The sequence below is a fragment of the Bos indicus x Bos taurus genome, chromosome 3 (genome assembly GCF_003369695.1).
Source record: "Bos indicus x Bos taurus breed Angus x Brahman F1 hybrid chromosome 3, Bos_hybrid_MaternalHap_v2.0, whole genome shotgun sequence".
NCBI lineage: Eukaryota > Metazoa > Chordata > Mammalia > Artiodactyla > Bovidae > Bos > Bos indicus x Bos taurus.
Genome location: NC_040078.1, coordinates 53,860,612 through 53,882,022, shown reverse-complemented (window position 1 = coordinate 53,882,022; position 21,411 = coordinate 53,860,612). Strand labels below are relative to the sequence as shown.

Sequence of the window (21,411 nt, the reverse complement as noted above, 5' to 3'; positions counted from 1 at the left end):
GCCTAACAAAGCAACTAACAGATTAAGACATGCAGTACTTCTTTATTAAGTCATTCAGAAAGGTCATATTTAGATGTTATGGCATAAATTTATTTTGTTGTTTTAGTTGCTAAGTCGTGTCCAACTCTTTGTGACCCCATGGCCTGTAGCCCTCTGGACTCCTCTATCCTTGGGATTTTCCAGGCAAGAATACTAGAGTGGGTTGCCATTGCCTTTTCCAGATCTTCCCCACCCAGGGATTGAACCCACGTCTCTTATGTCTCCTGCATTGGCAGGCAGATTATTTACTACTGAGCTACCTCATTTTAATAGGAAGACCAGGAAGAAAAGCCATGTAAAACATCATTTAAATACAGATGAAACTTGGGTTACTCCTCTTGTCACTACAGGGATGAGTGCATGTTTCTCTATAAGAGGCTGTGGCAGCAGGATGTACGTGCCTGCTCTGGCTGGCTGTCATGCTGATCTTAATTACTTAATAGAGGCAAGCAGGATGGAGGGAGCAGTTGGTGATTCTGTTTCACTGGATGGAATACTGAGTAATGAACAGGAAAACTTTACAGATATGATTTTTAGATTGTGTCTTTCAGTTTCTCTAAGATAGATTGTAGGTTTTTTTTTTTGTTTTTTTTCTTTAAGCATTATCACATTCTATATAAAACTCCTTTTAACATAGCTCACTGGGGAGGCGGTATAGCAGATGGCTCTTAGTCAGAGCTGGTGTGAATTCTGGCTTTGCTTTGTGAGCTTGAGCCTGAGCAAGCTTCTTCGTTCTTCTCATTCTCACCTTTCCCACCATTAGAGTGGAGACCATAATACCTACCTCACTAAAAGCACATTATATGGGAGCCTTCTCCTTTCCACCTCCCACCACCTTTCTCCATTCGGCAGACAATTACTGAGAATCTTGTGTGTTAGCCCCTGTCTTGCATGTGAACTCTTCTAAGAGCTCATAGTGAGAGGCAGGAAGGCATCTGACCAGCTCTTGGTGATGCAGTTTAACAGAAGCAGTACAACACTGAGCACTCCCTCAATGCTGAAGAAGCACCAGGAATGGAACCACTACTTGTTTTGGGGGGTGAGTGAGTAGCAGTGTTCACTTTAAACATCTTCTGTGTTTAATGTTTAGTGGTCATTCAGTACTTGGTGAACATTACACTTTTGTATTTTGTGGTCAGAAATTAGCTTGATCTTAACATGAGTCTGATTTGCAGTGCATGGCAATTTATTTTTGTCATTGGGTTGACAGTATGGTAGTGCAGATATAGCATTTTTACAGTGATCATGGTCAGAAGTTACTGGTTTTATGAGACTGAAACCATCCCAGGACATGAATATTGTCAGCTTGATCATAGCATGCAGGATTCTGGAACTACAATAATTAGAGAGCACCTAATATGTGGCAGGCCCTGGGCAACGTCCTTACCTTCCCAGAGTCTGTGGTCTTGGGGGAAGGTGAACTGGGCATCAAGTGGACACAGAATGACTTGGTACACATTATCCTTGTTAGGTGGTAACTTGATACTTCCTCTGGCCCACACGTTTTCTCGTTGGCTTATACTGTTAATCTGTAAAAAAAAGAAGAATTGTGAAGTCATAATTTGATAAGATATAAGGTCATTTAAGAATGCTGCGGCATTTATCCAGCGATCCATCACTGATTCAAATTGACTCACTGTCATTATAATGCAGCCAGTCAGGCTGAATTTGACAGCACTTCTCTATTCAGATTTGTGAGATGTCATGTTTGGTGAGTAAGTTGGCAAATATGAATTTTTCTCCTTTCTTTCTGAAGGGTAAAGGCTTAGCCTCTGCTTCTGAATCTCTGCACCTGTCAAGAGCTGATGAAAATGCCCGAGGCCCTGTCTCCACTGCTTTGCTTATCACCCTTCCAGGCCCACTGTCTGTACTCGAGCTGTGTGCACATATCTTTCATAGAGCCAGGCCTGCTCCTCCATACCCTTGGTGCTTAACTGGGTGGGGAAACCTGATCTGGTATTATTGGTTCACTCGATAATTACTTAGTATTTATGATGAGGGCAAAGGCAGGACTGAGACATGGGAGCACCCTAGGTGGGCTATTAACTTGTCACTCTGGGCAGGCTAATGATTTGATGCCACTTCAGCCTGCTATTCTTTATTTTTTTTAAATATATATTTATTTTAATCGGCGGCTAATTACTTTACATTATTGTATTGGTTTTATCATACATTGACATGAATCCGCCACGGGTGTACATGTATTCCCCATCCTGAACCCCCGTCCCACCTCCCTCCCCATCCCATCCCTCTGGGTCATCCCAGTGCACCAGCCCCAAGCATCCTGTATCATGCATCAAACCTGGACTGGCGATTCGTTTCGCATATGATAATGTACATGTTTCAATGCCATTCTCCCAAATCATCCCACCCTCGCCCTCTCCTAAAGAGTCCAAAAGACTGTTCTATATAACTGTATCTCATTTGCTGTCTCGCATGCAGGGTTATCGTTACCATCTTTCTAAATTTCATATATATGTGTTATTATACTATATTGGTGTTTTTCTTTCTGACTTATTTATTCTGTATAATAGGCTCCAGTTTCATCCACCTCATTAGAACTGATTCAAATGTATTCTTTTTAATGGCTGAGTAATATTCCATTGTGAGTATGTACCACAGCTTTCTTATACATTCGTCTGCTGACGGACATCTAGGCTGCTTCTATGTCCTGGCTATTATAAACAGTGCTGCGATGAACATTGGGGTACATGTGGCTTTTTCAACTCTGGTTTCCTCGGTATGTATGCCCAGCAGTGGGATTGCTGGGTTCTATGGCAGTTCTATTTCCAGTTTCTTAAGGAATCTCCACGCTGTTCTCCATAATGGCTGTACTAGTTTGTATTCCCACCAACGGTGTAAGAGGGTTCGCTTTTCTCCACACCCTTTCCAGCATTTATTGCTTGTGGACTTTAAGATAGCAGCCATTCTGACTGGCGTGAGGTGGTACCTCATTGTGGTTTTGATGTGCGTTTCTCTGATAATGAGTGATGTTGAGCATCTTTTCATGTGTTTGTTAGCCATCTGTATGTCTTCTTTGGAGGAATGTCTGTTCAGTTCTTTGGCCCATTTTTTTATTGGGTCGTTTATTTTTCTGGAATTGAGCTGCAGTAGCTGTTTGTATATTTTTGAGATTAATTCTTTGTCAGTTGCTTCATTTGCTATTATTTTCTCCCATTCTGAAAGCTGTCTTTTCACCTTGCTTATATTTTCCTTTGTTGTGCAAAAGCTTTTAATTTTAATTAGGTCCCATTTGTTTATTTTTACTTTTATTTCCAATATTCTGGGAGGTGGGTCATAGAGGATCCTGTTGTGATTTCTGTCGGAGAGTGTTTTGCCTATGTTCTCCTCTAGGAGTTTTATAGTTTCTGGTCTTACATTTAGATCTTTAATCCATTTTGAGTTTATTTTTGTATATGGTGTTAGAAAGTGTTCTAGTTTCATTCTTTTACAAGTGGTTGACCAGTTTTTCCAGCACCAGTTGTTAAAAAGATTGTCTTTTCTCCATGGTTTATTCTTGCCTCCTTTGTCAAAGAAAAGGTGTCCATAGGTGCATGGATTTATCTCTGAGCTTTCTGTTTTGTTCCATTGATCTATATTTCTGTCTTTGTGCCAGTACCATACTGTCTTGATGACTATGGCTTTGTAGTAGAGCCTGAAATCAGGCATGTTGATTGCTCCAGTTCCATTCTTCTTTCTCAAGATTGCTTTGGCTATTCAAGGTTTTTTATATTTCCATACAAATTGTGAAATTATTTGTTCTAGCTCTGTGAAAAATACCGTTGGTAGCTTGATAGGGATTGCATTGAATTTATAGATTGCTTTGGGTAGTATACTCATTTTCACTATATTGATTCCTCCAATCCATGAACACGGTATATTTCTCCATCTATTACTGTCCTCTTTGATTTCTTTCTTCAGTGTTTCATAGTTTTCTATATATAGCCTCAAGACTTCTCTATCTATACAGCGCCGATGATAAAACATCTCATCTAGGTTAAAGATAAAAAGCTTCTCCACAGTGAAGGACACCCAGAGAGGTTCACAGAGTTACATGGAGAAGAGGGAGGAGGGAGATAGAGGTGACCAGGAAGAGAAGAGGGGAAATCAAAAGAGGCGAGAGCAAGCTAGCCAGTAATCACTTCCATATGTGCTCTTCACAGTCTGGATGCCTCAGAGATGTTCATGGAGTTATACAGAGAAGAGAAGAGGGAGGAAGGATACAGAGGTGGCCGGGATGATAAAGGGGGGGAATCAAAAGGAGAGAGACAGATCCAGCCAGTAATCAGGTCCCTAAGTGTTCTCCACAGTCCAGAATACACAAAGAGATTCACAGAGTTGGGTAGAGAAGAGAAGGGGGAGGGAGGAGATAGAAGCGACCCAGTGGAGAAAAAAGAGAGTCCAAAGGGGGAGTGAGCAGTCAAGCCAGTAATCTTGCTCCCAAGTAAAAATGGGTACTGAAGATTGGGTTCTTAAAGGTACAAAATTTTTGGTACAAATACCAAAAAGCAAAGATTAAAAATCTAGAGTAGAGGTTGGATTCCCAAAAATACAGTGTTAAAGAAAAAAACAAAGTCACAAAAATTATATATATGAAGTTTGCTTGAAAAAATAGGGTCTTTTTTTTGCAAAGTAATAGTAGGTTATAAAAATGAAAATTAAAGGAGTAATAGAGGACTTTAAAAAATTCCTTTTAATTTAAAGAATGATAATAGTAAAAATATATCTAGGACTTTCTCTGGTGTTGCTGTGGACAGTGTGGAGTCAGTTCATTTTCAGATAGTTCCTTGATCCAGCTTATACTTCTCAAGATCTATAGGCCCCTTCCTATGTGAGTGAGTAAAATCGCTCAGTCATGTCCAACTCTTTGCGACCCCATGGACTGTAGCCTACTAGGCTCCTCCATCCATGGAATTTCCCAGGCAAGAATACTGGAGTGGGTTGCCATTTTTCGGTGCTAACTACAGGGTTTTAATCTATTGTACCTGTCACTTCCAAGACTGTTCCCTCTGTTTTAGCTTCTTCTATTTGCTGGTCTCTTCAGTGTCTAATTTCCGCCCTGACACAAGGGGGCGGTGGTGGACACTTTTTTAGGCTCAGTGGTTCAGTGGTACCATGGGGAGGGAAGAACATTGCAAACAAATAACACTGGCATTTGCTCGCAGTGTCTTGGCCACACTGGGTTTGCCCCCACTCATGGCGTGTGTGCTTTCCCTGTCTACACTGCTTAGGCTCTAGGTTGCTCTACCAGGAACTGTCTGAGGCCGGCCCTGGGTTGTATGCACTTCCCAGGTCTAAGCCGCTCAGGTTCAGGTACTTGGGTAGTCCTCAGAGGCGCAGACTCGGTTGGGCCTGCGTTTTGTGCCCTTCCCAGGTGCGAGCAGCTCAGGTGACCAGGTGCTTGGTGAGCGTGGTCGCTGTGACTTATCACCTCCCCCATCCTTGCTGTTTGGTTTTCTGGGTGTACAACCAGCACACCTTCTCAGGCAGATGTCGACCGTCCAGAATACCAAGAAGTCTTGGTTAGCAACAAAATCTGCTTGCAGTTTGGTAGTTGATGCCTCTCTGAGGCCACAATTGCCCCCTTCCAGCTCTGGCTGCCCTCGCCTGCCTGTCTCCTGCAGGGGTGGGCCGGCCCGCAGCCGGCTAGCTCTGTTCAGTCCTTTGTTCTGTGAGCGGGTCTGGCGGGTCTGGCGGTGTCTTAGGTTAGGGCTTTTCCCTGGATAGCTATCCCACAGTCTGGTTTGCTATCTCAAGTTAGTTCCCTCAGATTGCCCTTGGGGCATTCAGGCCTGGTCCTTAATCTAAGCAGTGCAGCCCGGGCCTCCCTGCCCAGCCTCTGTTTGCTAGTGGCGGATGCGGGAGTCTGTGCTGCTTCTCCGCTGGGAGTTACCATTGGGCGCATAATCTGTGGGTTTTAATTATTTATTTATTTTTCCTCCTGATTATGTTGCCTTCTGAGGTTCCAAGGCTCGCCACAGACTTGCCAGTGATAGTGTTCCCTGGTGTTTGGAAACTTCTCTCATTTTTAAGACTCCCTTCCCGGGACGGATATCCATCCCTACCTCTTTTGTCTGTCTTTTTGTCTTTTATATTTTTTCCTACCTCTTTTCAAAGACAATGGGCTGCTTTTCTAAGTGCCTGATATCCTCTGCCAGCATTCAGAAGTTGTTTTGTGGAATTTACTCAGCGTTCGAATGTTCTTTTGATGAATTTGTCGGGGAGAAAGTGGTCTCCCCGTCCTATTCCTCCACCTTCTTAGGACCGCCTCCCTGCTATTCTTTAAATATTTGTTCACAACATTGTTAAGAGAAGCCAGGAGCTGTATGAGAGATAACAGGGTAGCCAAAGAGCGCCTCTAGTTCCCCTTTTTGCCAGTTCTCAGGATCTCAACTGACCAGAAGAAAAGTAGCAGACTCCTTGCCTTTTCTCCAAGCCATATTCTGTACCATCCCTGAGAAAAGGCATAATATTTAAGTTTAATTTCACTAACTTTCCAAAGATGTTTGAACACCCCATTGATGAATTGGTACAGGGAAGCTGCTATAATATCCAGGCCCTAAGTCTAGCCTTAGAAAGAGACACTGGGCTAGATCCTGAGAATATAGGTAAATAAGATTCTGCCCCAGTCTTCAAGGAACTTGAAATAGTAACTTATTACATGTCATAAAATAGTAGGAGAGAACTATTGTTCAGTTGGTCAGTCATGTCCAGCTCTTTGCAACCCCATGGACTGCAGCACACCAGGCTTCCCTGTCCTTCATCATCTCCCAGAGCTTGCTCAAACTTATGTCCATTGAGTAAGTGATGTCATTCAACCATCTCATCCTCTGTTGTCCCCTTCTCCTCCTGCCTTCAATCTTGCCAGGATCAGGGTCTTTTCTACAGAGTCAGCTCTTCCCATCAGGTGGCCAAAGTATTGGAGTTTCAACTTCAGCATCAGTCCTTCCAATGAATATTCAGGATTGATTTCCTTTAAGATTAACTGGTTTGATCTCCCTGCAGTCCAAGGGACTTTCGAGAGTCTTCTCCAACACCACAGTTCACAAGCATCAATTCTTTAGTGCTCAGCCTTCTTTATGGTCCAACTCTCATATCCATACATGACTACTAGAAACCATAACTTTAACTATACAGATCTTTGTTGGCAAAGTAATGTCTTTCTTCTTAATATGCTGTCTAGGTTTGTCATAGCTTTTCTTCCAAGGAACAAACATCTTAATTTCATGGCTGCAGTCACCATCTGCAGTGATTTTGGAGCCCAAGAAAATAGTTTTTCAGTTTCCATTGTTTCCCCATCTATTTGCCATGAAGTGATGGGACCAGATGCCATGATCTATTAGTCTTCTGGGAAAGCAGAGGGAAGAACAGTGAATGTAGCCTGTGGAGGTCAGTGTGGCTCAAGGCAATGATTCATGACAGTGATCCTAGGGCGGGACCATTGGTGAAGTGAAATACCCTTTCTTAATTTTAAGTAAATCTGGTGTTCAGAGTTTGAATCTTTCAAATGGATGAAAATAGGATACTTTCATTTTATGCAACCTAAAGCCTTAAACTTATGGAATTGCACAAGGCAGGTTGAGTAAGTGTGACATTGCAGTGAGTCTTGCCATACTGACCTGGTGGCTTAGATAGTAAAGAAAGATTCTTGACTCCTTGCTACATCTTAAAAGGAATCTATCACTGAGAGACAAATTCTCCCAAATGGAAGGCCTTTCTCAGATAAAAATTTTACAGTAGGCCTTTGCATTACTACAGAGAAGTTTGTTTCCTCAGACTCTGCTATCTCCACTGACTAGAAGGAAATAAGAGCCCCTGGACGTCTCAGTTTTCAAAGTAAAAGCCTTGGGACCTTTTGTGTTTCTATCAGAAAGCTGGTTGTCCCCTATTGTTCCTTAATCCACAGTCCCTTGGGAGTGTTCTGTTTTGTGTCCCTGCCTGGGAGCCTTCTGAAAAAACCTCTTATTTGAGAAAGGGAGTTCTCAGTGTTTGTCATCTCCAAATCTTCCAGAATACATTTTTAAGGTTATCTTGGGATTGATTTTTTCCAGGGAAAATAAACATCTTGTGTCTTGCCTCTGGGGACAGTAAATGTTTTTCAGAGGCAGATAAGGCCAGTTTTGTAACACTCCAGCACAGCAAGCTGGGGAACTCACTGATGCTGCTTCAGCAGCTGTGTTTGTCACAATGACTGTGACAGTCCAAGTCCTATTTTGATCTTGCCTAATATGGAATATTTATTTCTAATCTTAGAAGCATTGTGATTTAGTACTTTCACATTTAATTATTCCAGCTTGTACTGTTGTTTGGTGTTGGGGAGGAAGTGAGGTGTTAACTTTTGCTGTTGTTTCTAAAATGAATTTGAGTGATTTGATTTTAGGCTGGATAAAGACACTGAGCTACATTTTGTTGGGGTTTTTTTTTTTTTTTCCACTTGACAACAGTGGCTTCACTCTGAGATGACAAGCTGTCATTGTGAGAGAGTTTGCATTAAGTTCTACATTTGTATCCTCTCAGCAAAATACTCCAGTTTAGGTAAATGTGAAATGTAAAAGGGTAATGAAACTCATTGTTGAAACATGTTGGGAAGCATTCAAGCCAATTCAAAGAAATGTACAGTAAAGCAACAGTGAGATTCTTTTCATACATGGAATTAGCAAAGACTTTTATTTTTAAAGATGATTCCCACCTCATGAGGGTATTACTCATACTGTTTACAGGAAAGAAAATTAGTGTAATCTCCTTGGGAAATAATTTGATATATCAGAAGCCTTATGGAGAAGGCAATGGCACCCCACTCCAGTACTCTTGCCTGGAAAATCCCACGGACAGAGGAGCCTGGTAGGCTTCAGTCCATGGGGTCACTAAGAGTCGCACACAACTGAGCGACTTCACTTTCACTTTTCACTTTCATGCATTGGAGAAGGAAATGGCAACCCGATCCAGTATTCTTGCCTGGAGAATCCCAGGGACGGGGGAACCTGGTGGGCTGCCATCTATGGGGTCGCACAGAGTCGGACACGACTGAAGCGACTAAGCAGCAGCAGCAGAAGCCTTAAAATGTTTATGCTTTTTAGCTTAGTACTCTTACTATTTCCAGAGGTCTCTGCAAAGGAAATCACATGAACAGAGTTACGTATTAGTAATAATATGCATTATTAGTAATAAAAAGAGAAAAATCTATGATTCAGTAGGGAAATGATTTTGTAAACTGTGACATATCCATGTGTGAACTGTTATGATTTAAAAATGATGCTTAGAGAAACTACAACATCAAAAAAGCCTATGAGAAATGATGAGTCAAAAAGATCTCAATATCTTATCATTGAATTTTATAATAGTATAATTATATACAACTAGCAGGCAGCAAAAACCAAAACAAAAATAAAACTGGAAGGAGAAAATGATCCTAAACATTAAGTTGTTTTCTCCCCAGGTTTCCTTATTTTCTGTAAGAAGCATAGATATTTTCAATGAATTTTTCTTTTAGTTAAGAGAAAACAATTTTCTTGTAGTGGTGCCTTAGATATAATGCTTATCTCATTCTTCATTAAAAATTTAAAGTTCATATTTTATGCCTTGTAAATTGCCATGGTGATGGGATTAAATGCTTAACTTATGACATGCATGCATGCTGTCATTTCAATTGTGTCTGACTCTTTGCAACCCTATAGACCACCAGACCCCTCTGAACATGGGATTCTCCAGGCAAAATACTGGAGTGGGTTGCCATGCCCTTCTCCAAAGGATCTTCCCAAGCCAGGGACTGAACCTATGTCTCTCAGTTTCCTGCACTGGAGGCAGGTTCTTTACCACTAGTGCCAGCCAATGATTTATTTACCTCCCTGGGTTTTAGTTGACAACTTTTGTGAGAGGTTAAAAGTGACCTCTTTAACAGCAGTTGCTTTATTAAACTGTTATCTTTTGTATGTTTCAGAAAGTTGTTATAGATGTTTGAAACTTTAGAACCACAAAAATGGATAAAATTGTCTTGCAATTTGTGATGGATAAAATGTAACAGTATGTTTATGATTTCTCTTTAGGAATTTTTCAAATAGAAACTAATTGCAGCATTTCCAGTTGACCAGCATTCATAGGGTAAGATTAATATTCTGAATTGTGAACACATGGTAAAGATAATTACTTTTACATTGGTAGCTTGGGGCAAATAAGTACTGAATACTTAGTATGTAAAAAAGATTACTATTCTTACAGATGTTTTGAGTAAAATCCTTTTGATGTTTTAAAACCAATTAAACAGAAAATTAAATCTGTATGCATTTTGGTAAAATATCATCTTCCTATCCTTTGTTTATTTTGTATGTAGGAAAGGATATGTGTGTATGTATGTGTTAGATATTTGTAATTTTTTAACGTTAAAGATCTAAAGAATATAATGAATGTTTATGAGAAGCTTAGACTCCATGACTCCCTGTCTCTATTTTCCTGATTTTTGTTTAAGGTAGCATTTCTAATGCATAGAATTGGTTTGTTTGGTATGTTTCCATAATAAAAAGATGGCCTTGCCTTCCTCGAGTAGGCAAGTCAGAAGTAAACAAGTCCCATCTCCTGTTGCTTCCTGCAAGCATCATTTATCTTTTGTAATTGTGGAAGTTTAATCTTGAATTAGCTCTGTGGCAGAGCTTTTGACTTGGACATAATGAATGATTAATTTTTATGTGTTAAATTGCGTGGCTCTCCAGTGTTCTGAATATGGCATATGTCTTAAAGCTGTGTCACCCAGCTCTGAACATAGTCCCAGTAAAGCAGTGCTTGAGGACAGTGGACCTGTCTCCTACTGTTTTCTGATCATCCTTCTTTTTCAGATGAAGGTAGACACTTGGACTTCTTGAGTATATCCACATTTTGCTGTTGAATTATCGAGGTCAGTATGAATTCTGAAAAGCTAATAACAGATCAGCCACTTCTCTTCTTGTGACTCTTCAGTGGCTTTTCTACCACTCCTATACTACTTGTTATCTGAACTGTTTATCTTGCCTGCAGGTCTCTGTTACTCTTAACTTTCCCCAGGCTTCTGACACTGAGGCCAAGTGTCCTCCCTTCTGATCTGCACACATCCTAAGCTTCTTGCGCCTTCTACTTAGATGATCTCCCCCAATATCATCACATGGTTGGCTCCATTCTCATCTACATTTTAGTGGTAGTCCCTCTAAAGAGAGAGGCCTGCCCTGACTCCCTGGTCTAAAGTAGCTATGTCTTCTTCGTAGCTTTTCTGATTTTATCATGTACATGTATCTAATCTGTCTCTTCTTACTACACAGTAAGGTCCCTGGGAGCCAGGATCTTGTCCATCTTGCACATTTCTGTATTTCCCTAACACTTAGAACTCTGTCTGGCGCGTAGTAGATGTTCTAAATATTTGTTGCATAACAGACTAAAATCCTGACCTCTCTTTGACAAGCACTGCTTTACTATTCTCTGTAATGTTTCACCCATTCTCTTTGGGTATTTTGTTTGTGTAGAACCAAATGCACTGCTTATTTTTGGCCACCATCCTACTCATTTTGGCACTGAAATGACAGTATAAGATGGTGTTGCTAACTCTCAACTATGCATGTCATCTCTCCACAATAGGATTTTAAATCCCATGAGAGCAGAAACAAGGCCTCGTGTTTCCTTGGTATACCTTTGTAAAGTCCTAAACTCCATGATTGAATGCATGTAAATGTTAACTTTAGAGAAAGGGTTAAGACCAAAACATAATTCTGGTTTGTGTGTCCTAGAGTGGGGGGGAGGGGGGGGAACTCATTGTGATTTATGGTTTAAAATATTTATAACATAGAAATATTCTGGACTATTTTTTCAGCTTCATGTTCTAAAACTGTTTAAGAAAGCCTATTATTACTTAGGCTAGGTGACTAGAAGCAATGCTCTCAACTTCAGTTCTTTTCACGTTAGGCAATAAACCCATGTTGTACTACTCTGTGACCCTAGAGAAGCTACTTAAACACCTCTGAAATTTAGTTTCTTTATTTGTAAAGAGTTAGACTCTGATCTCTATGGTTTCTTCTTGGGTTAAATAGTCCGTATGATTCTGCTTCTGTGAAAGGTAGGTCACCTGTGCAAGAATTAGAAGGAAATGGACTGATGCCTGCTGTTGTCATTTAAAAGGAGAGCATGGGTGATTCCCGAGGGACTGCACAGGGACTGAGTTTGGCTCAGCTTTGTGGTTTGCTGACCCTGGGATGATGAGAGGGGGTCAGGAAAACAGTTTTATAAACAATGAAGATGGTAGAGAAGGGTTTGAGGTTGCTGTCTATTTACACATTCTAGGAATTGTGTAGCCACTGGCGGCTTATGCTCTACTGTTAATGAGATAGTAATAGGGCTGCAGCTTCTCTTCATTTTATTCTAGATGATTTGGTAGCTTACGTAAAGCATCAAAGAATTGAGAGGTCTTTTTCTGAAAGCACAATTACCATGTAAATTAAATACATGATGTATTTCATAACCATCAGAAACAAGAAGTGAAGCAATGTTCCTTAAATTTCCACAACTCTGATTTAATTAGGATTTCCAGAGATGGTCACATGCTGTCAATTGTCATATTCAGTAACTTTCTCTTGGGGCTTCAGATGATTAGGGTAATTTTTCTAGTATTTAGCATATGATTTGATTGTTTCACAGATCCCTTACCACTCTACAGCTTTGGATAAGGAGCTGCAGAATGACAGTTACCCGTTACTATTCTCCTTTGGTTTCTCTGTTTTGACTATGACGTCAGATCCTTTGATTTCTGTGCTCCAGAAACACTATGCTGCTCTTTCACCTGCTTCTCTATCCACCTTTACTCTTGGCCCTTCCTCATCTGATATGTTACAAAGGAGAGAGAGATTCTAGTCTTATTTCACCAAATTCTTCCAATGAATTCATTTCTTTGGCACTATCTGCTACTTTAATGCTCAGGACTTCCCGTGGTGGGTTAAAGATGGCTGCAAATACTTGGTGATTTTTTTTCCCATCAAGAGATGGAGTCTATTTCCTGTCCTTTTAAATCTGGGCTGGCCCTGTTATTTTTTCTGACCTGTCACATGTGGCAGAAATCATATGGGGTAAGGCTGGGCCTTAAAGGGCTTTGTGACTTCTGCTTTTGTGTGCTTGTAATTTTCTTAGTTAGAACTCAGCCACCTTGCTGTGAGAAAGTCTAAACAGCCATGTGAAGGAGTGGCAAGGCCCCTGGTCAGTAGCTGAAGCTGAGGTCCAGGCCAAGCAGCCAGCCAGAACACCAGCCCTGTGACTGAGGCAGCTTGGACCTTCCAGCCATCCCAATGTTCGAGCCAACACCATGCAAAACAGAACTGCCTCTTCATCCTAAAGAATCATCTGAAATGATGAATGGTTATTTCAGCTGCTAAGTTTTGGGCTGGTTTGTTACATAGCAATAAAGAACCAAAATAAAAATTGGTACCTAGAAGCGAGGTGTTGCCACAACAAAACATCTGGCATTGGCTTTGAGACCAGGTAGCAGTGAACCTGAAGGGGAAGTAAGAAGATTATTAATGGTGGCTGGAAGGGCAGAAAGGAAATTTCTACTGGAGGGTATAAAACAGTACCCTTGTTATGTATTGGCAGAAAACTTGACGAGACTGACACAGTAATATGGAATATAGAAAATGAACCTAATCGATTTGTATATCTAGCTTAGATTTTCCTTCAGAATGTTGGAAGTACTAATTGACTTCTTAAAAACGTTTATGACTAAAGTAAGAGAGAGATTAATTATAGAAGAAACAGTTCAGATTTTAAGTAGACTTTTAGAGGACATATTTCCAATTCAGAATTTTCTGGGGTCATGAATAAAACTGTTTCTTAATTCATAGCTTCTCTTCCAAGCAAAAGGTACTCAAAGATGAGATCCAGAGCAGTGCTAGTGCAGTAAAACTTGGTCTTAAGGTAGGAATCTTAAGGCCAGGGCACAGGGATAGGGCCCTGTACTAAGACTTTAGAAAGATTTAAGGCAGTGCCTCTTCTCAGCTAGGTAGCAAGGCTTCTAAGAATCTTAAGGGTGTTGTCCCATAGTATTCCGAACATAATTTAGATGACAAGATCCTGGACTTTAAGCCTGAACTTGATGCCATAGTGGAATAAAACTTTGGGTGGAGGGCAGGACTAGGGAGAGGGTGAGGCTTTCATGTGAGAGGAATGTAAATCATTTGTGGGTAGAGAGTAGACTGATGGCTGCACATTCTTTGCCGTTCTTCCACTGAGAGGAGGCATTTATTCCCGAATAAATCTGGGCTGGTACTTGACTCCTTTGGCCAATAGTGTATGCTGGGCATGACACCGTGATTTGAGAGCTATGCCATAAAAGAACTGCAGTTTTCACCTCTCTGTTTGGAAAGCACCATCATAGAACCCAGGCACCATGCTGAGTGAGGACACTCGAACAACCACAGGAAGTCTCACATGAAGTTCCAGTCAGCACCAAGTACCAGCCTGATGAATAAGGACATTTTGAACCTTCCAGCCATCTCTGTGCCAGCCAACTCCAGGAAGTGAAAGAACCACCCACAGAATCACAAGAAATAAACTTATTTTTAAGCCACTAAGGTTTGGAATGTACAGACTAACTAGCCAAATTCCTTCCCATCTATATGCTTCCAAGATCTTGCTTCTCCAAGGAGAGGCTTAATCCCTTAGATACATCCTGCCTAACATGTGAACATTATACTCTTCTGCCCTATGCATTTTTGTACATTCAGTTATTTATTGTACAAATACTTACTGTACTCCATGTGCTAGAAACTGTGGAAGATCCTATAATGCCGTAGGATCAGAATCAGAATTCTTTTGACCCTGCTTGTCCATGGTCCTCTTTTAGGATATTTGATGTTGCTAAGCGGTGTTGAATTTTCATATACAGTGACTATTTTATTCACTGCTTCTTTTCAAATATATTGCAAAGGTTTTCAGTATTATTTCTGGCCCACATGATTGAAATAACCGTTCAGCTGCCCCCCTGTTTCTAACCCCTCGACCTTAAATCCATACTGCAGATCTCTGTAGCTCAGTGACTCATTGTTCCCCCCTCTCACCTGAAGGTTCCTGTGGTTGATGGTAGCTGTTACTTTGTAGTCTTTGGGGAGAGGGAGCACTCTAGACATCTGAAACTTCCAGGAAGACTTAAAAGATAGGGAATGTCCCCAGTTATTTTGTTGCCAGTCTATCTTGTGAGCTCTCTCCTCTGACCTCACTTCCACCAACTTTAAGAGTGGCATCTGGGTTTAAGTTTCTTATAAAAGTGCTCCAGGTGGTTCTAATGTGAAACCAAAGTTGAGAACCACTGTCTTAGATTGGTGATTCTCAAAAAGTAGTCTTATACCAGTAGCATCAACATTACTTAGGAATTTGTTAAAAATACACATTCCTGGGGCCTACTGCAGACCTAATGAATCAGCAACTCTGAGACTGGGGTTTATCATGTGATTTAACAAGCTCTCCAGTGATTTATGAGCATTAGTATTAGAGAAACACTTTACTAGATGAATCCTGTAGTTCCCTTCTAGATCACAAAACTAGTGTCTGGCTAGTGATTCTTCAAGTGCTTGAGAAATGCTAAATAATTGTCATCAGACCTCTGAAGAGTGGTTCAGAGGATTATTTAGTATAAAGCAAAGGAGCAAGTGAGTCCTGGACACTAATGCATTGTTTCCCAGGGTGAATTTACATTTCAGCTGAAGATACGTTAGACCCAAGAAACATCTTGATGAGAAGAGTAGGACTAAGTATTTTGAAAGACTATAAAGTGATTTTTTAAGTTAATAATCAGTGAGAGTAGTGTACAGAAACCCCATTTTGATTTGTTTGGCTATGTCCCTGCCTGGAGCCAGAGACAGAGATCTTTGAAGTAGCGTCCAGTTCTCAGCATAGAATGACTCTAAATACCATCTGATCATCATTTGTTTATTTTTTCACTGGTTATTTTGGAAATGCTTTCAAAGTAAAATTAGGACTAGTGGGAAGTAAAGACTGTCTAACTTGAATGTTGTTGTTCCAGTCTTAGAGACTTCGGGGTGAGATTGTCAAATGAATTCATGTGCTTTGAAAAGCTTTTATGATTTTTTAATGAGGTTTAAAAGCTAAAGGAATGGGATTAAGACCATAAAATCCTTTACTTTTAACATTGTTTCTTTGAATTGATTTAGTGCATTTGTATATTAGAAATAGAGATCTGATTTGGATTGAATCCTCATTGTTTGCAAAAATATGGTCTGGAAAAAATTTCCTGGACACACAAACAGTATTCAACTTTGTAATGACAAAGGACAGCTATGTTCTAACTCTCCACTTAAGCACTTCAATTAGAAAAATTAACATCATTTAATATATAGGAATGCTTGAGACTTCATACAGCATTAAATGCAGATGCTATATATTTATATAAACTCTTAAATAGTTCAGTGGAACGTGTTTAGTAGAAAAAGTTTAGCTGAGAAAGCAGATTATATAGTATGTAACTGGAGACATTGCAGAAAGCTATACATTTATAGCCTGGTCTTTCCAAAGATTAAAATGGAGCCCACTTACAGTGCAAATGTTGGTTTAAGTTGATGTCTTAGTCCCTTCAGGCTGCTATACAGCAAACTACCGCAACAAACATTTATTTCTCAAAGTTTCTGGAGGCTGGGAAGTGTAAGATCAGCAGACTCAGTGTCTGATGAGAGCTCACTTCCTAGTCGGTAGATAGCCACATTCTTTCTGTTTCCTCACAAAGTAGAGGGGGCAAGAGAGTTCTCTGGGGACCCTCTATAAGGGCACCAATCCCATTCATTACAGCAGCATCCTTGTGACCTACCCGCCAAGGTCCCACCTCCTAATCCTATCATGTTGGAGCATTAGGATTTCAAAATACATATTTTTCAGGGACACAATATTCAGTCCATTGTAGTTAAATGGAAAGAGTTAAATATTCAACTTTTTCTTAGCTTTTGAAAGAACTGAGATTGGCATAGTTAAGTGGATTGAGTGGCCTAGACAATGTGGTCTGGTGTGGATGAGCCTTGAGATTTTATCCTGAGAACCTAGGTTCTAGTTGTAACTATTTCTTGCTGTTGTCACCTTGGACAGTCCATTGGATAACACCTTGGATAACACCTTTCAGTTCAGTTCAGTTCAGTCGCTCAGTCGTGTCCGACTCTTTGCGACCCCATGAATCGCAGCACGCCAGGCCTCCCTGTCCATCACAAACTCCCGGAGTTCACTCAGACTCAAGTCCATCGAGTCAGTGATGCCATCCAGCCATCTCATCTTCTGGCATCCCCTTCTCCTCCTGACCCCAATCCCTCCCAGCATCAGAGTCTTTTCCAATGAGTCAGCTCTTCACATGAGGTAGCCAAAGTACTGGAGTTTCAGCTTCAGCATCATTCCCTCCAAAGAAATCCCAGGGCTGATCTCCTTCAGAATGGACTGGTTGGATCTCCTTGCAGTCCAAGGGACTCTCAAGAGTCTTCTCCAACACCACAGTTCAAAAGCATCAATTCTTCAGCACTCAGCCTTCTTCACAGTCCAACTCTCACATCCATACATGGCCACAGGAAAAACCATAGCCTTGACTAGACGGACCTTTGTTGGCAAAGTAATGTCTCTGCTTTTGAATACGCTATCTAGGTTGGTCATAACTTTCCTTCCAAGGAGTAAGCGTCTTTTAATTTCATGGCTGCAATCACCATCTGCAGCGATTTTGGAGCCCAAAAAAATAAAGTCTGACACTGTTTCCACTGTTTCCCCATCTATTTCCCATGAAGTGGTGGGACTGGATGCCATGATCTTCATTTTCTGAATGTTGAGCTTTAAGCCAACTTTTTCATTCTCCACTTTGACTTTCATCAAGAGGCTTTTTAGTTCCTCCTCGCTTTCTGCCATAAGGGTGGTGTCATCTGCATATCTGAGGTTATTGATATTTCTCCCAGCAATCTTGATTCCAGCTTGTGTTTCTTCCAGTCCAGCGTTTCTCATGATGTACTCTGCATAGAAGTTAAGTAAGCAGGGTGACAATATACAGCCTTGACATACTCCTTTTCCTATTTGGAACCAGTCTGTTGTTCCATGTCCAGTTCTAACTGTTGCTTCCTGACCTACATACAGATTTCTCAAGAGGCAGATCAGGTGGTCTGGTATTCCCATCTCTTTCAGAATTTTCCACAGTTTATTGTGATCCACACAGTCAAAGGCTTTGGCATAGTCAATAAAGCAGAAATAGATGTTTTTCTGGAACTCTCTTGCTTTTTCCAGCCGATGTTGGCAATTTGATCTCTGGTTCCTCTTCCTTTTCTAAAACCAGCTTGAACATCAGGAAGTTCAGGGTTCATGTATTGCTGAAGCCTGGCTTGGAGAATTTTGAGCATTACTTTACTAGCATGTGAGATGAGTGCAGTAGTGTGGTAGTTTGAGCATTCTTTGGCATTGCCTTTCTTTGAGATTGAAATGAAAACTGACCTTTTCCAGTCCTGTGGTCAGTGCTGAGTTTTCCAAATTTGCTGGCATATTGAGTGCAGCACTTTCACAACATCATCTTTGAGGATTTGAAATAGCTCAACTGGAATTCCATCACCTCCACTAGCTTCGTTCGTAGTGATGCTTTCTAAGGCCCATTGGACTTCACATTCCAGGATGTCTGGCTCTAGGTCAGTGATCACACCATTGTGAGCCTGCCTTATTTTCCATGTTTGTAAAATGTAACGAATCATACTTATTATAATGGTTTATTGTAGGTATAAAACTAATGTAAGTGAAAGTGCTTTGACAGTAAGAAAACTGATATTAGATTATTAATAACAGATATTTATTTGTTCTCTTATTGATGAGGAACTTATCCAAGGAAGGCTACATTAGATGAATAGAGGAAAAGTTTATAATTCTTAAAAAGATGAACAGGAAAAATGATTTACAAATAATTTAGAATAAATGTCACAAATTTGTAGTGAATTGTGGTCCTCTAACAAGTTAGTTATAGTAATCTCTCATTCTGATTATTTTAAAACCATTACTGTAGTTGGAAGTTTGTGATTCTGTTTTTTTCTTCTTATATCGAAAGTAGAAAATGTTTTTGCAGTCTTTAGGGAAATTGTGTTGTATAGTGAGTATCGTGATGTCTGGGCAGCATTTTAGAATTACGCAATAAATTCTCTCCTGGCACATTACAGCTGCAAGGCAGTGGAACAATATGTAAAATGTTTAACACATCAAATGTCTTTATCGTGCTTACTACACATAAATGCAGTTGTCTGTTATATGTTGTCAGACTTTTAAAAATGAGTTGTGAATAAGAAACTCATACTCCAGTGGTGCTAAGTATGAGTTAATACACAGTTGGGTTGTCACACACTAACTGTACTTTCTGGCCTGAAAAATAATTTGGTCCTGGGTAGTAGTTATAAAGAAGCTTTTACACATGGATTGGTAAATCCAAAGTAAATTTCAGACATGCTAACTTTTTGATCTTTGAAAATGACAAGGTTACAGGAGTATTGCTAAAAGTACCTTAAGTATAATTTGGGGTCAGTACTCTGAGCTGGATTTCGAGTATTTAATAAACCAGAAAAAGGATTGTATATTCCAGGCAAATATATAAGCCTTCTCAGCAACTTTTCAGAGGATACATCGGCACTAAAAAATACAGTTTTCACACCCAACTAAAAAAAATTTTGTATGTTTTAAAATGTTACATTTCAAATGAATCAGTATATGTATAATTTAAATTATTAAAAATGATTGAAATAGATGCTAAGAATGGCTTTTATTAACTTACTGTGTACAAAACAAAAACCTATTAATGTAAAGGATAGCTACATTTAATAATATAATTTCAGAGAATTTCAGTCTTTTTTCTGAGCTGTGTAAGTTATTAACTTGTAACTATATTTAATGAATCAGTAGGCTGAATTTTAAGAGCACTGAGTCTCATTTGGATAGATGTGTGATAAAGTGCAGAAATTATATGATTTGACAGGCCATCTGATGAATGCAAATAAGACCAACTGAATGAGCAAAATTAGAGTATGTAGATTGCCTGGAAAAAGCTGAGTATTCACCCAAGTGTTATAGCTATGGCACTTTAAAATATGTTATTAATAACATGTAAATTTCTGTAGAAACATCTCTATAAATTAAGGTCAGAGGCCATATGTGATCTGGTCTGTGGATGGGGTCTTTTATAAGTAGCTTTGCCAGAATGTCCTCCAGTGTGAAAAGTAAACTGAACTATGAAAATCCACTTGCCATGTCTTATGATGGAGAGGGTCTCTAAAGACAGTATCTCCAATTTTGTTTGTTTGAATGATCACAGCTATTTCAAGATACCTATACTTTCTCTTAGAATGAAGACAATCACAGAGATGGTGTATCTAAGAAATTTCAAAAGGTGTAGGCCTCCTGATTGAAGTACAGTCAACTTACTGGATTCCTTTTTTTTCATTATAGTAAGTATAAACATTTAAAGTACATTGTTTTGGCCAATGTTGACTTGTATTCTTTGTTGAATAAATATTTGCTCTCTGTCAAATACCCTTATTGTTAAAGCTGTTTCTATTATTCTATAGTTTATTGTGTAGCTTTAATGAATTTAACTCTGAGGATCTTTGAAAGGACAAATAAAGCTATAGACTTTGGGCTGGTAGAGCCCTTAGAGATGATCTCTTTCACTTTCTTTATCCATTACAAGAAATTCCTTCACAACATCCTTGACAGATGGTCATCTTATTTAGCTCAGTCCTGGTAGGGAGAAGGGCCTAAACTATTTCACAGAACTATTTCTGTGGGTGTCCCGGTACAAATTAAATCAAAATACCACTTTCTAAAATGTGCACCCTCTTAGTTCTGCCTCGGGAAGAAATCCACTTATTCTTTAATCCAAGAGGTAATCCTTCAAAAAGGTAAGGATGAATTCTTAGATTCCCCTAGTCATCTTTTATCTCAGCTGAATATCATCAATTTCCTGTCTTCCTCCAAGAGAAATGGTTCGTAGACAAGTAGCTCCTGATTATTTCACTGTCCAGTTAGTCTTTAACCTGTGACTCAATGTTGGGTTCCAGGTGTGATCTCACCAGGCAGGCACAGAAGGACTGTTGCCCCTTTATCTGAGTTCATGAATTAATATGGCCACAGATTACCGTCATGTTATAGCTATATGGAGCATAATAGCTATGACACAGTTAGCTTAAAGCATGCATTCATGTCAACTAAAATCCTTAAGTATTTTTCCCATGTTCACCCAGCAGTGTCTTCTGCCATCCTTCCCTCCCATCATATTTATGGTATTTTGGGGTCCAAGTCCAGACTTTCTGTCTGTTGCCTATAATCCTCTTGTTTTGGGTTTTTGTCATGTCTTGACACAATTATAATTAACTGCAGTTG

At 39.9% G+C, this 21,411-nt stretch overlaps 1 protein-coding gene across 4 annotated transcripts in view; it reads left to right on the top strand.

The window, feature by feature from the left end:
- Positions 1-21,411, top strand: part of LRRC8B (leucine rich repeat containing 8 VRAC subunit B) — a 77,538-nt gene that overhangs the window by 41,031 nt on the left and 15,096 nt on the right. For 2 of the 4 annotated variants that reach the window (XM_027536580.1, XM_027536582.1), the window contains exons 2-4: positions 10,083-10,137; positions 10,866-10,924; positions 20,375-20,477. The gene's annotated coding sequence lies outside the window, so the exon portion shown is untranslated. The remainder of the gene's footprint in view (positions 1-10,082; positions 10,138-10,865; positions 10,925-20,374; positions 20,478-21,411) is intronic. The other 2 variants (XM_027536581.1, XM_027536583.1) reach the window with 1 other exon arrangement.